At 41.7% G+C, this 16,600-nt stretch overlaps 1 protein-coding gene across 17 annotated transcripts in view; it reads left to right on the top strand.

The window, feature by feature from the left end:
- KLF7 (Kruppel like factor 7) overlaps positions 1-16,600 on the top strand; it is a 110,554-nt gene that overhangs the window by 52,243 nt on the left and 41,711 nt on the right. Inside the window, exon 3 of one of the 17 annotated variants that reach the window (XR_004350842.1) lies at positions 14,941-15,082. The exons of the other annotated variants lie outside the window; for them this stretch is intronic. The gene's annotated coding sequence lies outside the window, so the exon portion shown is untranslated. The remainder of the gene's footprint in view (positions 1-14,940; positions 15,083-16,600) is intronic. 17 annotated transcript variants of the gene reach the window in all.

The following is a 16,600-nucleotide window of genomic DNA, read 5'->3' on the forward strand; positions in this document are numbered from 1 at the left end:
TCCCAACTGGGCATAACAGACAGAAATTCAGGAGAGCTCCCTCTGGTAAGAACTCTCACTCTGCTGGCTTCTGCCAGTTTCCCAGGATCCCATCTGCAGGCTACAGTATTTACCAGAATTTGACAAGGTTTTTCCATTAATTTTAATTTTATTTTTCCTTGGCTGTTTAAGGGAATAATGTAGCAGTTTACCAGAAAATCTCTCGGAGTCCTGTCAACTCTGGGAGGGGTGCATATGGGGACCTTCCTTTGAGGGTAGATATGGGGGTGTCTGTATGGCCACTAACTTGGCAGACTTGTTCAGTCCTGTAGTCTCTTCAGAATGGAAAGACAATTCAAACAGAAGCCAGTAGAAGGAATGTTACAGCAAAGGGGGGTAGAGGGGAGCAGTAGGAACTGTGTCCCTCCTGTGGTCTTTGGTTTTAGGTACCTCTTGAGTCTTTTCATTAGCCTTTTATAACACATCTTTCAGTGAAGGTAGTTTGGAACTTTGGAGCCTTTTGGAGCCTCTGCTTGCCAATTACAGTAGGTATCCCATTCTATTTGTTTGATTTGGGAACCCTTGTTTTAAGGCACGCTTTCTTAAATGATCATGTCTAATTGGAACATTCCCTATAATGGCCATTGTAATTCTAGGTTGTCTTTAGTAAGGTTTTGCCATTGTTGTTAAGATATTTATAGCTTCCGGGACCATAGTTCTTAGACATAAAATAAGCAGGTGTGCCAGAGGTAGTGTACTCAGTTCTTTGAAACGTAAGGATCCTAATTTTTTTAGCTAAGCCTTGGGTCTCTCGGAGCCAGAATTAATACCCAAGAGGGATGTGGCACTGGGTTGGGGATTGTGTGGTGTTTTACAGCACACCTTGTTGTGTGGAAATTTTCTTGGGATCGGCAGGTGACCTGGTGTCAGTCTAACCTGTTCTGTGACCAGTTTATCCTAACACAGGAGTCTTTTGAGTTAGGTGACAAGCGCTCTGACAGCTTTTAAGTGCTCAACCATACCCATCAATTTTGTGACTTTTGTCTTCCGAGATTCCCATTAGCAATGGTCTTTACCTCATATGCACACTAACATACCAGCAGTAACCAAAGACATGTTACTGCATACTGGCCAAGAGAAGGTGCTAGGTGGACACCACCAGCTGTTCCCAATGAGGAACTACAGACTAAACAGTCTCTAATAAATGGGGACTGTGGACTAACCAAGGGCTAGGGACTTAGGTTCCAGGTGGGACCGTCTGCCAGCTCACGCTGACCCACTAAGCCCTGGACTGGGGCTGTGGTCTAACCAAGGGCTAAGGATTGGCACTCTGTTAGAGCCTGCTGTCATACTAGACTGGCCCGTTAACCTTGCACTGGAAAGCCAATTGGATCAGGAGCTCAATGCAAAGAGAGCAGAACTCAGAGCTGAGAGGAACTTACCCACAGCCCTTGAAAATGATGAGACAGACAGAGAACTCAAAGGTTTACAGGTACCAGTGCCTGTGTTTCTCGTTATCTCTGAAGCCATCAGAAGTTTCCTTTGGATCCCACCACTGCCTCCAAATCTGTTAAAAAACAAAATTCAACTGAGTAAATTTTAATGATCTTATTGGCTTTATTAAATGATTCAAGAATTGGGCAGCATCCCATCTGGCAAATAGCAAGGAGCTCTGAAGAGCTCTACCAAATGTAAGACTTTTATAGGCAGAAGGTGGCAGGACAAGGAAGTTATACCAGCAAACAGCTGTTTGTGGCAAGATCATCTTCCTTTAGGGGGGATGGCAGGGGTCTCTCAGGCAGATTACCTCACTAGTGCTGACCAGGTAATTCCAGATTGACTTGTTTAAGATTTCATTCTTGGGGGAGGCTAAAACTATAGTTAAGTTAGGTATTAAGTCTTGATTTGATGATGTGGGGCTTAGCACAAATGACTCCATTTTGGGCCTTTTGTCTTTTTTTTTTTTTTTTAACAGAAATCTTTTACAAATATAACCCTTTAAGCCATATTAATCTAATGACACAGGTGCTATTCTTATTTCAAAGAGGAGAAAAATGAGACCAGGAGAGGTCAAGTAACTTGTCCAGTGTCACAGAGGTCCTAGATGGCTGGTCCAAGATTCAAATCAGACAGTATTGCTGCAGTCCGAGCTCTTCTGTGCTAACTCATGAGGGGAAAAGAAGGCATACAGATATTTTTCTTCATAACCCATTCAGAGGAAATGAGAAACTTATCGTTTTAATACAAATTGACAATGAAAACTAGTTTAAGTGTCTTCTAAATAGGTAAGAACCGGCAGGATCCTTAAACATACTGCCTCATCAAGTGACTGAGAGCCAGAGCAAGGAAATTACAAAGGGATGATCTTCCATTTCCAGGCCCATTACTGTTACTGCAATAGTTACTATTATTATGGTCATTACTATTAAACCGTTTTTTTTAAATTAAAGAGAGACTTTCTTATAACATTCCCAATTCACTCATTAAAATGACAAATGTTAATACTCTATCCATATGAAGTAATAAAAACAAGCATTATCACATATAGTGGAAACTGAGGACCAAAACTATAAATATGCCTTAGTCCAGTGTATACGACCTGCCACTGGCAGAATTAAAATTTGTACCATGTCCCTTAGGCTTGCATTCTATTTAGTAGAATTTAGTAGTATTCTTATTTACTTTGTTCATTCAGTCATTCTACAAACAGGTATTAAGTGCCCGTAGATGTCAGGTGTTGTGCCACAGAAATGACCAGCAGTTAAGAAGGGAAGAGCCAGTCAGGTAAGGAGTTCTAAAGGAAGACAGGGCATTAAATGAGATTAGGGCTCCTGTCCGTGGTCAGAAGCAGCATGGATGATTCAGAGATACAAAGTCGCTCTTCTCTTTCTGGAAAGGGTGTTTTTTACTGATGCTGTTCATCTTTTAAAATGATGCCAATGTGATAATACACTAATGTATATAAAATAGAAACCCTAATTCGAGGTCAGGCGTACCAGCAGGATAAAATTAAATACCTCAGTCTGGAACTGTAGGGGGCCCATCACCACTTTCAACCTCCTCAGCGCCATAGATAAGAATTCTTTGAATTTATACAATAGCAACTGAAATAGGGCAATTTTAAGACATTAAAGGGCCTTTAATATGCTGAGACACATGGCTGCTAATGAAGTTTATCCATGTGTTGAGGCAGAAACTCATTAAACCTCTATTATGGGATGGAAACTAGCATAAGGGTTAACTGTTCAGTTCACAAGGTGGAGAGAGTTTAATGGGAGGGTTTGATAGTTTGGATTTAGCATATTCAGGGGCTTAAGAGAAAGAGTTTGAAAGAAGGGGAGTGAATGAGGTGGTGAAAAACAATTGATGGGAGAATTTTATGATTCAGGAAAATCTTAGAGCTTCACCACATGATAATTTAGCAATATGCTAGCTCTTAACATTTATGAAGATAAATTTAGGTAAACATATATTGAGTAGAATGGCTTAAACTCAGCATATACACAGCAAACACATTTATTTTATTATTATAATATGGTAATAACTGTAGCCTTTGTGGGATGCCTATTCCAGGTGTCCTTTTAATGGATAATTGGTAATCACAAAGTAAATAAATATGTTAAAATAAGAATTGAGGAGAAAGAAAAAATCATAAAATTAAAAAATATTTCACCATAAACAATATTTATTGAACACCCACTATACTAGATACTGTTCCTTCCCCCATCTCTGAGAACCTCATTTTTTGATACAAAAGCCTGAAATATGGTTTCATAAAGCCATTATATTTAGAACCTGATTTCAGAAGAGAATAGAGCATGGATTGGGGATGGGAGGTAGGAAGAAGGAAGAGAAAAGAGGAATCTCATTTCAGAAAAGGCAATGGAAGTAACCGAATTTTATAAATTCTAAGATTTAAAGGTTAGGCCAGCTCTGTTTGCTAAAGAGGAAAAGAGGTTCATGAGAAATCTGTGCAAATGAAGCAATGGTATTGGGAAGGCCAAGTGTGAACCTGAAAAAAACTGTTCCCTTTAATAAATAATTAATGTATAGACGCTGTTTCTAATACAGTAAGAATATTAATAACCATGATCATTATGGTTATCCTATATATATTATGTTGGGAGGTTGGAGGAAAGTTAAACGGAGCTTTGTAAAGAGTGCAGGCAAAGATAATATTGTAAGAATTAATTGGTGGTAGGCAATTTTTTTTTTTTTTTTTTTTTTTTTTTGCGGTACGCGGGCCTCTCACTGTTGTGGCCTCTCCCGTTGCGGAGCACAGGCTCCGGATGCGCAGGCTCAGCGGCCATGGCTCACGGGCCCAGCCGCTCTGCGTCATGTAGGATCTTCTCGGACCGGGGCACGAACCCGCGTCCCCTGCATCGGCAGGCGGACTCTCAACCACTGCGCCACCAGGGAAGCCCCTGGCAATAGTTTTTTTATGTCTCTTGAAGTTGAAATAGTAATGGAGTGATTCTGTTTGAGTCAGGAAACAAAGGGGAGTTCAAGAAAGTCATGTGTAATAAAACCAAAACCAAAACCTTTTTTTTTTTTCAGCTTTGGAATAATCCTTTTGAAAAAATTAGTTGAAATACAAGGACAGATGAATAAGTATTTGTAAAATGATGTGCCTTTCTTTGAAAAATATTCAGTTTGAATTTTGTAGAAATTGTAGTTGAAACCTTGAATATGGATCATGAGAAAACAAACTTTTCATAGAAAGAAGTTAATTCTGGTAAGCAAATGGAACTCTTTGGGAATCCAGACTACTATGGATATATGTGTAATGGGACTCAAAGCCAGGCCATCAGCTACCAAATGGAGAGAGCATGGCCCTTTAAGCCAGGCCGTTTCAATTTGTCCCCAGTCTAATGGAGGCGAACTGGATGGTGGCAAATTTGTTTTCTAAAAATCTCAGTTCCTTCCTTCTTCATGCCCCACCAAAGAATCTTATACTTGATGCTTTCCTATATTGAGTCACTTCCTGCCTTTTTAGCCTTCCTTTACCCTTCATTACCTCAGAAAGGATCTGGACACTATTGATTGGTGGATTACATATCCATCAACCAGTATAAAACACTGAAATCTTTTATTATGTTTTGAATCTTCAGTTATAGGAGACTCAATGGAATTTCAGGAATCTGCAAGCAAGTAGGGAGTCAAGATGGGGGCGTGTTGGAAGCTGGAGCAGCATTCTCCACCTCCCACTCTTTCCCCTTTCCCTGCTGATGGATTTTTTACATTTTCTAAGAGTAACTTCTTTTCAGCCATTTTTTAAAGTAATATATTGACAGGACAGTTATTAAGCTAAATGTTAATAGAAGGAAGACCATTCAAAATAAACAAAAGTTAGTGACTTTTTAATGTGCCGGCTATTTGGCCAACCAGTGACAGAGTCACCCCCCATTCCTGCAGTGTCTCCATATTTGGTTGCCAGTGTTAGGACCTGACTAGCTTATATAATGGAAGTCAACCTACTTAAATTATTTAAGGGTGTCTGCAGAGAGAATATGCTTTCTGTGGTCTGTCCCATATTTATGTTCACCTTGCCTCCTCCTCTATTATCTGTGCTTATTGAGGTAGGTGAGTTGGAGACTGACCCAGGATGGAAGCCAATAAGTTTTGGGGGATGGAAGACCAGGGCACCCCATTACTAATTCCTTATGGATCCTAGGTCCAGCTTTGTCTTAAACCAGGCCTACTTGGCAGACTGTCTTCCTTTTTGGCCTTTGCATCTTTTCCTTTTCTTCCCTTCAAAAGTTACCTGCAGTCAGGTTAGAATCCTTTTATTTTATTTGCAAAATAAAAATGCACTTACAATTTAAAACTCATTTTATATGATAAGCCACTCATCTGGTGTCAGCAAGCATATACTTTAGACTTCTTTTGTTGTTTTTGTCTTCAGAATGTATCCTCTTTCCATTACTGTAATTGACATTTAATTTATGGAACTCAGTAAAGTAAAACAGTATCATGCATACTGTTTTCAAGCAAACAATGTAAAAATTCTAAAAATCCCAAATCTGTTGGGATACAATAGTTTCAACCATTCCACTAGGTGAGCTAAAGTTGATAAAAGCCATCAATCCTTTTGTTGTGGGCAGGAAGCCAGAAGCCATCTTCAATGGAGAAGGTCCTTTTCCTTCGTGGAAGAGTATTGCCCAGTGAAGTGTGTTATGGTGTCTAATGTCTTCTTCTGGAGCCCTGGGAGTTTTCATAGCAGGGGAATTTTGTAAGAAGGATGATAAATTGTTCCAATATTGAAGATACTGTTAAAATGAGACAGGTTCTAGGAGTCTAAAGGATGCCCTAAAAATGTGAAATTATATAATCTGTGCCCTGATGACTAGAACCTAGGAAAAAGGTTGACGCCAGTACATATTCTAGTATATAAGATGGGCAGTGTGCAATTGGAAATATTTTAGAATAGCTGCACGATAGTCATGTTTAAATGTTTTCTGTCTTCATTTTGTATGTTCATGAGGTTTAATATCACCTCACTGGAATTCATTACTGTGATTATGAACTTACAACATGGCGTTTGAATCCCCTTACTCCGGTATTCACACACTCTTCACCTGTACTCAACTTCTATTGTAGAAAGGAAATAATGATTCCTCAGACAGAATTCTCAATTGGTCATGAGCCTATTGGACATAGTATCAGTATTTTAAAAAGAGCAACAAAAGATACATCTCCCTTCTCTGATATAGGTAATAAGACATTTTATGTTCCCAGTGTTCAGGAGAGAGTGTCAGAAAATCAATATGAATAAATTCAAATACACAGAGGATTCAACCTATTCGAAAATGTAGTGTATGGCAGAATGACGGTATGCATTATTAAATGTTTCTTGTTTCACTCACATGTGAATATTAGCATGAAGAAAAGGTACCATAGGCTACTTATAAACTTAAGCAGAAGGCGATTTGCTGGCTTTTTGTTTTTTTCGTTCTTTGTTGTTGTTGTTTAGTGTCTCAAGGCTTACAGCTAATCTGAATTTGAAACTAAATACTGTCATTACAGAAGATTTTTTTCTGAGTTCTTCCAATTTCTCTGGGGACAAAATAATGGCTGCTTGAAGCAGTGGAGAAACAGTAATTAGGGCAAATAGTAATACTGTGCATGATTGAGGAAAATGTGAGGAAGGGAGAGAGAAAATGCAACAGACAGACTTGTACAGCCTGTTACTAGGAAACCACATCAGCATTAAATACAGTGTGCTAATTGGCTATCCTGTTTCTGCCTGGGTACCAGCCTGGGCCTGCTACACAGCTGTTTCTGCTCTTTCTGGTTGCTAGGTAACTGCATCAATTTTTTCCCCCCTCTTTGTATTCTGGAGGCTAATTGGCTACTTCTGCTCCTGGTGTTGCTGCTGGGTACCAGTCTGGGCCTGCTGCTCTGCTGTTTTCCAAAGGGATTTAATGGGGGGAGGGGAGGAAAAAGGGAAAGGAAGATATGCTGGCAATTAATGGAGCATAAGTGCAAATTCTACACAATGTCTGGCACCTGCGTCCCTTCAGCCTGCTTTCTCAACTAAATCCTTTAGCTATGAAAACACATTAGAATCTTGAAGTCTTTCTTCTCTCTGCTTACCTTTTGAATATAGTTTAAAAGAAACAAGACGTTTGAAGACTTATTACTTCAATGATGGATCTGATCTTCTTAAGAAAGAATGGGCAAATTATTACACATCTATAGTTGATATGGGCACTAATAGAATTTGTGCAAACATGAACATTTCTAACTTAATAACAAAGCAGCATCTTTAACATCTTAAGGAGAGTACCACTTTATCTCTTAACTGGACCAAATTCCTTTGTAGCCATTCTTCTTGATATCATACAGAGTATAAAGTAAGAAATCAAATGGACTAAAAGCAACTATAGGATTTTCCCAACTGTTTTATTCATTAAGAAAGAGTAAAGGGAAGCTTCTAGACCCATGCCTTTCCATTATGGATTTCATTCCTCTGATGTGCACAACGCACGTCCTAAGTACTCTTTGGTGATACATTGCATTTACATAGAAATAAGCATGTTTGCACACCTTATTTTTCTTTCCTTATAGCAAACAGACAAATGTGGTACAAAGTAAACCTAAAATCAGTTTTGTGATTTTTTTTTAAAAAGTGTAATTACTTTCCATATCATTTTTATTTCCTATCTAAGTAGAGGTTTCCATTTCATCATTATTGAAATTCTCCCTGGAAGTATGGGGAGGAAGATTCTTCAGAAGTGAAATGATGCTTCAAGGAGGTTTCACTTTAAATGGCTGAGAAAGTGTATGTAAATTGAGGCCCCTTGAAGAGGCAACTTCATCCCCCTGGGAAGGAGCTGTTTTATTGAGAAAACTCAGAGCATGTTGTGTGACTGTGCACAGAAAGTTAGCGGAGGCAACTCTTACTCAACGCTAATGGCTAGTGCTGGCTTCCCATACTAATGAGACCTACCCTCCTCTACTGAAAGTGGAGAAGGAGAAGCTCTATTCTGAGCAACAGCCCTGCCGCTAGTAGATCAGATCAGGCTCTATGGAATCATTTCTGTTTAAAGTATCCTTAAAATAGGTAGAGGGCCTCAAACTAGGCTAGGATGATGGAGAGAATAGTGCAGTGTTCCATAGATCTTAAGGAAACCAGCTAGCTGTTAGTAGCGATCGAACTGCAAAAGAAAACCTTATTATCAGAGGATAACTACAGAGCAGGTATAGTATTATTTCTGCTGTCTCTATTAAAAGGACCATTGTTAATCACTCCGAAATATTATGGGTCATCTGCAGTCAACTGAAGCAGGATATGGAGGAAAAGTCCAAGGAAGTCCTGGCTGTCTTTGTCTGTTCCTCTTCACCTGTGGATTGGATGTATCTGCATTCTGGCTCTGGTAAGACCTGAGAAACCAAGACAGAGGTCTTGGAAGACTGAAGCAGTCATGATTAGCCCTAGCCATAAACAAACACCGGGACCCACTTCCTAGCTTCCTCTCTTCCTGCTCTTCAGGCAGGCAGATCTTTATTCTTCGCGTGGCTCCATATTGAAAGCAATAGTGGGAGTGCAAGCATGCTTTGGGGGTTGAGGAAAGGAAATGTTCCATGTAGCTGCTTCAAACTTTCGATTCTCCTCAGTCACAAAAAAACCTGCTTTGCTAATTCTCATCTGCACGCAGTGTTGCAACCCCTGTACGAGGTACATCAGTTGATGAACCTGGAAGAGAGGAATCTGATGGCTGCTAGCTGCCCAGTAGGGCTGCTGCTAACCCATATCATGCTTTTGTGTGAATCAGAAAAAGGTGCACCTTCCGTGGGCAGACGTGGCCTGTGCTTGAGCAGCAGAGCTGGATTCAGCCCTCCTCCGCCCTTCAGCTGGCCACCCTGTGTGCACAGCCTCACATGGCTGCCTGCTCACCACGGGAGCTGATCCACTCGGCGGGCCTTCCCTGACCCTCCAAGAACTTGAGAAGCTAATGAGGTTCCGGCAGGAACATGAAAGTCGCATGACTGTTGGGGTGGGGGTGGGTATTGGGACCTCCTCTCAGTGGCTGAAGAGGCTGCCCATTATGTGTGAGAGTAAACCTTTTAGCCCAGCTGCACTCCCCAAATGTGAGATCATTAGTTGCCTAATGCTCTGATTCTCAACTTGGGCCCATTTTCCCCCTCGGGGCATTTGGCAATGTCTGGAGACACTTTGGGTTGTCACATCTTGGAGGGGGATTGCTACTGGCATCTGGTACGTGGAGGGCAGGAATGCTGGTAAACGCACTGCAGTGCACAGGACGGCCTCCACAAAGGAGACTCATGGGGCCCAAGCGTCCACAGGACCGAAATTGAGAAACCCTGGCCTAACGCAACCTTAGCTGTCCTTTGCTCCTTCTCTTTGGGTTCCTCTGCACTGCTTGCAAAATATTTCCTCATCCTTTTAAGACTACAGCCAGGTCTTGCCTTCCCTTTTGTGCTCTTTTAAAAATTGACAGAATATAACTACTGTATAATGTATTATTTCTTTTGGGTCTCAGAAGATGTGCTGTTCCCCCCCTCATGATATAGGGAAATCTCTTCACCTCTACCCGATGCCTAGCTTTCTAGAATTAACATTCATTATTGTAGCTCCTCACAAGCGACATCCCCTCCCCTCTTGCTGAAGGCTCCTGACCTGTAATAATTTGAGATTTTGCTGAGGCAGGGATTTGAATCACATGGGCTGCCAGGCTGGTAGGTGGTAGAGAGGCTTTTAGCCAGGAAATGGGTCCAGCTGACCAGGCACTAACGATCATTTTCTACCCGTCCTCTCACGTACAGCAGTCTCGCCAAATTGTAACAATTGTTTCCTTATTATCAAAGAGAAAGTTGACTGTTAGGGCAGAAATAAGGCTGAGAATAAATATTTTCAGTCAGAAAATGGACCTTTTATTGGGAAAACTGTATTATACTGGTGTGTGCTACCTCAGTGCATTTGCTATCGTTCACTGTCTGGTTCACACCAGCATCGTGAGGAAAGTACCGTGAAGCATTTTGAGTTCCCAGGGAGAAAGGTGCTACCTCACGTAAAAGGATTTTAAGTGGCATTATCTAATGGACACATACTTCATGCTTGCATTTTGTCAGGAGATGTGAATTATGCATTGGCCCTTTCAGCTGCATTCACATGCATAGAAAATAACATTGTCAGACATGTCATCCCCAGATACAATGGACAATATGCTATTATAATTGTGTGGCATTGTCCTTGCTGTTTGGAGATAATACTGCTGACATTATTCCTCTCATACATGTGAATGTGGCTATAGGGAGGACGTGACATCTGTGTCTTTCACACAGATTAGCTTATCCCTTGCCACTTGGAGAGATTGCGATTAGTGGGCTGGCCTCCTGGGGTCATGGTAAGTGCCATGTTTTGGATCACAGTTGTTATCGGACCTTAGTTTTAGGTACAGTAGGGAATTAGGAATATTTATCTTGATGACCTGAAGAGGCAGTGGTTATTTAGTCAGCTCCCCAGAGCAGAGGTACTAAAGAAAGGGTAGGCTGAGGCATTCCTACTCAGATTGGCTTTGGAAATGAGAAGGCAGTTGGGGACCAAGCCTGGATGGCTGCTTAACATATTATTGCTTTATCCAAGGAAGTAAGCAATAAGATATCACTTGTATAGGTTGTCATAGCTCACCAAGTGCTTTTACATACCTCATTTTATTTAACCCTCACTTACCTGTCGGGTAAATGTTCTCATTATTCCCATTTTATAGATGAGGAGACTAACGCTCTGAGAATGATTTTTCTGTGATGAACTCTAAAGCATACCCCATTCTATTTGTCCTTTGGAAATCAGTTATTTTTGCAGGGATGGGGCTAAATTCAAACAATATAAATGAGTTTAGTTGTGTTTATGGTTCAGCAAAATAAATGGCTTAACTTTTGCCATCCTTATCTCACACATATGCTAAGTAACAGGTGAGTTGTTATATATCCAGTATGACAAGTTTAGAATAGCTAAGAGAACTGAAAGTTTGTCTTATCTATTCCTATATTCTATTTAGATTGAATTTAAGAATCTTTAATCTTGGGGTTTTTTTTTTTTCTATTTTAAGAAAGAAAGCTTTGAAGATGCCAACAAGTGAAAGGCATTGATTCTTGAAGTGATAGCTCAGTACTAGCGCGTTTGCATATTTTAGAAAATGTATGGAGAGAAATAATAAATGAAAATTTCTCCTGACCCCTTACAAGAATGCACCTTAGTCCTCTTTCCTTACTAAACTGGAAAATACAAATGGAGTGCCCTAGAGAAGAGGTGGGAGAAGCTGTGGATGGATGGATCTTGGTGTGTAGGTTACTCGTTGCTGTCTTAGGTATACCAGAGCTTTGCTTGGGGAGTTTGAACAAATAATTTGTGCTTTTATTTTTATTTGTGTGATAATTACAGAGTTAAAAAGTAATCCTGTTTATCCCTCTTTTGCCCCACTTTTTGGAGGATGTTTATGGACGTGTTAAACGTCTTAAGGAGAAAAACACTTGATCAATACAGTAATTAAAAATCCCGTAGTGGGCAAAGATCCCAAACTCAGGTGAAGATTCTGCTGCTGTGTGCAGCCATCTTCCCTCTGTATTCACAAAAGCACGTGGTGAAGAATAGCTGCTTTCTAGCATTCTGCCAAAAGGATCTATAGGAACCTCTGAGTGACAAACACTTGCATTGTCTTCCGGAGAGCTGAAGAAAGAAAAGGTTTTAACACCAAAAGCCAAATTTCTGGAAGGTGGAAGGAACAGCACACATGGCCCCTGAGGGCTCTACTTTTTGAGGATTGTTTGCCTGTAGATTTAATTTTGTCTGATCTTGGGTTCCTCGTATTCACTTCCCCCTTTTATTTATTCTACCTGCCAAAGAAATAATCATAACAAATCATTAGAACTGGCAGGGCCCTCATCCTCATTTGATATGAGCTTCTTGCTTGCTTAGAATTTGCTGCTAAGCATTAGAACGCTTTCTAACCGATGTGTGTCTTTTCCTCCCTCCCACAGTCAGATCTTGAAGTTTTTCCTGTGGTTTTCCTTGGTGTCCATCTTTTCCACAAAGAATGTTAAATAAGCAATGGCAGGGACTGGAAATAATCCTTTCAACTAAGGAAAACCTTTCATGCATCTTTCCCACTAGTGTCATCGCACGAGTTAGAAGGACCAGAGGCACAAAGTTTATGGGATCAATTACAATGAGTTCACTATTAAACATTTTTTTAAAAAATCTGTTGTGAGAAGAATAAAGCAATAATTAAAATTAACTGAACAGCTTTTGCTCTATTGAGGCGTTAAATCTTTGTGTAAACACAATCATATTGTGCAAACATGGGTCTTTTCACTTGGCTGATTCAGACAGTGAAACCGCTGAAGTTTTGAGGTCTCGGGGTCAAGGGCCCATTTTGACGCGGCTTGAAAGGTCACCTGCTCATTTGTGTCTCCGCTGTGCAGCACACTGGGCCGTGAGCAGGTATGATTCCTTGCCCACCACGGCGCAGAGAGGAGTCGCCAGATCGCAGGTCTGAGGCCGGCACGTGAAGCCAGCGCGCTGCCCACGGGTCGGGTGTGGGTGCCTGCCGGCCGCTGGGGTCCGGGCAGTGAGCCGGCTTGAGTGTGGAGAAAACAGCAGTTATGAAATATAAATGTGTTTATTATTACACTGGGCCCCATGCTATATAATTTCACACACACTCATATTTGTGATTTATGGCCGCAACTTTATATGGAGGAGAAGCTTGCTAATTAACCCAAATTGACAGGGAGGCCTCTGAAGATGATCAAATTGGAAGGAGCGGGGTAACTGAGAAAAAACGGTCTCCTAAAACAACCAAAAAAAGGGGCTGCCGTGTCGGAGGCATCCTTTGTTCATTTATTTTGATAAGCAGAGCTTTGCCTTAATTATTCATGATAATGCTTGCCCTGCAAGGAGTGTCTGTCCCCTGCCCTGGCAGCCTCGGCTCGGTGCTGGGTTCTCCGTGAGGTTAATGCCGAAAACACCCTGCCCAGCTTCTCTTGAGATGGTGTCATGCTTTCACCTGTGAGAGCTGAGACAGGTGAAGATTAGGAGGTTCACGCACACCTGCCGCCTGTCCCTTTTTGGAAGACGGATGTTGAGTGGGTTGAAGGAGGGGAGGCCTCAGCCCCGGTTTGAGGTACTGCTGTGCTAATCAGGCTGCTTGCTGGTGCTGTACCTGTGTCCCTGCCCTGAATCCTCCCAAGGTGGGTGGTGATTTTCCCATCACAGGGAGGAAAAATAGGGGCCTAGAAGAGCCCAGGGATACCCAGCTAATAAGGAGCTAAGCTGACTTTAAGTCAAGATCTGATTCCAAAGTCGGTTCTCCTGCAGTATTCTGCTGGAATTTTCTAGGAGAGAAGCCAGGAAGGGGCATAGGAGCAAAGACCCCACCCAGCTTCCACCACAGCCCATCCCATTGGCTGTGCTTTCAGCCCATTTCCTGATCGTAGCAGCAATAAACATCATCGTTTCCAACAGCTTTCCAAAGTGATTCTTGTCTTGGCAGAATCTTGAGTTACTTGTTCTGGGAGCTCTTCAGAAGGAAAGCACTTTGGAATAGCATATGCTAGTTCCAGAGTACTCAGAGCGTCCATGATTCATGACTCTTGCAGAAGAAGTTAATGCAGGCAGGATACTGCGACCCCGGGATAACTTGATGGGCTATTTTTACTTGGATGTATAATTACTAGAGAGTGGATACTGAATGGCCCACCCACTCTATTCATAGCAGAACCTTGGGAGTCATCCCTGTACACAACCTTTTGTTTCCCCCTTATTCATTCATTTTCTATAACTTTTGGGCATTACTTTCTAACTATGTTTTGTATTTTGTTCACTTCTCTCCTTCTCTGCTGCTAGGAGCAATGCCGTCCATGTTCCAGCCACAGTCTCCTCTCTCCCAGATGGTTGTAGAGCCTCCTAGAGAGTCTGCCACATCAGCTTATTTCCCTCTGCAGCCCATTCTCCGTTTTGTAGCCAGGGTGATATTTTAAAGATTCAAATCTGATCGTGGTATGCCTCCGCTTAAAAGCTCACAGTAGCTGCCATTGTTCTTAGGATAATGTCCAAATCCTTACGTGTGGTGTGTAAGATGACTGTCCAATAGAAATATGTAATACAAGCCACATGTGTGTTTATATATACATATCCTGGCAGCTTTATTTTAAAAGTCATTAGTTACACTAATTAATTAATTTTAATACTAGACTTTAAAATAATTTCAACATGTAATCAATATTAACATTTATTAATGAACTACTTTACATTTTTTTCCATAGTAAGTCTTTGATATCCAGCATGTATTTTACACTTAGAGCACAGCTATGTTCAGATTGCTCACATTTCAAATGCTCGGGAGGCACATGGGACTAGTGGCTTCCAGATTGGACCCAGCAGTCTGGCCCCTTACCGATTTCTCCAGTCCCATTGTGTTTCTCCCCTCTCTGCAGGACACACCAGATCCTCCTCTTTGGGCTTCTGGGCTAGGTGTGGGAGAGGATGTGGCAGAGAGGTAGGAGTTTGAGGAAACAGCCCAACACAGAGCCATCTTCAGTCTACCTTTGGACCTGCAGAGCTTTCAGGCAGTCGGAGGTATGGGTAAAGAATGAAGCCATTGCTTTTCTGTTGGCCTCGGAGGTTTCCATTTTGGTTTATCTAGGGCTATGTCAGGCTAAACTGATGCTTTTTTGAGAAAGTGAAGGGAATTAAATGGAAAACCACTGGTAAAGTTGGTATGTGGTATCACCTTTGCCTGCCTACCCCACACGGAGGTCCTGTAGTGGGTAGTACCATTATATGAGCTAAAGATGAGACTGTGGGACCTGACAGGGGTGAGTGAGGGGTAGTTCACATCCCTGGCTTCTAGTCTCCGTGGATAATATTCCTTCACTTATTCATTTTTTAAAAGTTACAACAGCTACTGTATGCGTGCCTCTAAAGAGTTCTGGTATTCTTTCCAGTTGAAAGATTTATTTTATCAGAAAAGATTTCCAAAAGGAATATGAACATTTATTTTTATTGTTGGCATTTAAATAAGAGGCAGAGTGAGATAAGGGTTAATTATGTGGACTCTGAAGGTGAGCCTTCCTGGGTTTAAATCTTGGTTGTACCACTCGTAAGCTGGTGAACTTGGGGAGTGGCTTAATTGCTCTGACCCTCAGTTTCTCATCTGTAAAATGCGGGAGGATGATAGCATGTATCTCATAGGGCTGTTGAGGATTAAAGGAGAGAATAGCCTTGAAGCCCTTAGAGTGCTGCAGTGCCAGCCCATAATGACGGCTGGATAAATATTAGCCAGTACCCTGTTTCCCCAGGATTTATAAAGTATCATCATCAATTGAGGATTGATGGAATTGAGCCACAGGTCTTGGCTCAGGATGGTCATGCAGGATGTTTTCTCGGGAAAGATGCATTTATTGTCTGTTTGTGTATAATGTTTTGTGTTTTTCTCTCTCACTTGGTTTCTGCTATATGTATATCTATGTGAGGAAGGAAAACAGAGACATTTGATTCTGCCATCCGTGTATCCAACAGAAAAAGCAGACATATTTTAGTGGATGAGATGTGTGGCATGGTGAGATGTATACCGTATTTAGTGGTACATGGACTATGAGCTATTTTTCTATTTAAAAAGTTGCGCTGGGGCTTCCCTGGTGGCGCAGTGGTTAAGAGTCCGCCTGCAGATGCAGGGGTCACGGGTTCGTGCCCCGGTCCGGGAAGATCCCACATGCTATGGAGCGGCTAGGCCCGTGAGCCATGGCCGCTGAGCCTGCGCGTCCGGAGCCTGTGCTCTGCAGTGGGAGAGGCCACAACAGTGAGAGGCCCGCTTACCGCAAAAAAAAAAAAAGTTGCGCTGTTTGGTTCAAACCCTTTGTGTTTCTAATCAGTCACACAGTGCAAGTTGAGAAGTTGGGGCTTAGGGTGACATCTCTGATCATTCATTGAAAGACTAGCACCAGGAGGTGGTCTGCTCCTAACACCATACACTGATCTCTAACCACATTAGCTAGAAACAGGTGATTGCAGACCATTTGTTCACCAAGAAGGTACATCCAGCCACTGGGTGTTGATATGAGCCACCTTGCATAAAGAAGGATGTTTGTTGGGAAT

The sequence above is a fragment of the Phocoena sinus genome, chromosome 7, assembly GCF_008692025.1.
Source record: "Phocoena sinus isolate mPhoSin1 chromosome 7, mPhoSin1.pri, whole genome shotgun sequence".
In the NCBI taxonomy this organism is placed as follows: domain Eukaryota; kingdom Metazoa; phylum Chordata; class Mammalia; order Artiodactyla; family Phocoenidae; genus Phocoena; species Phocoena sinus.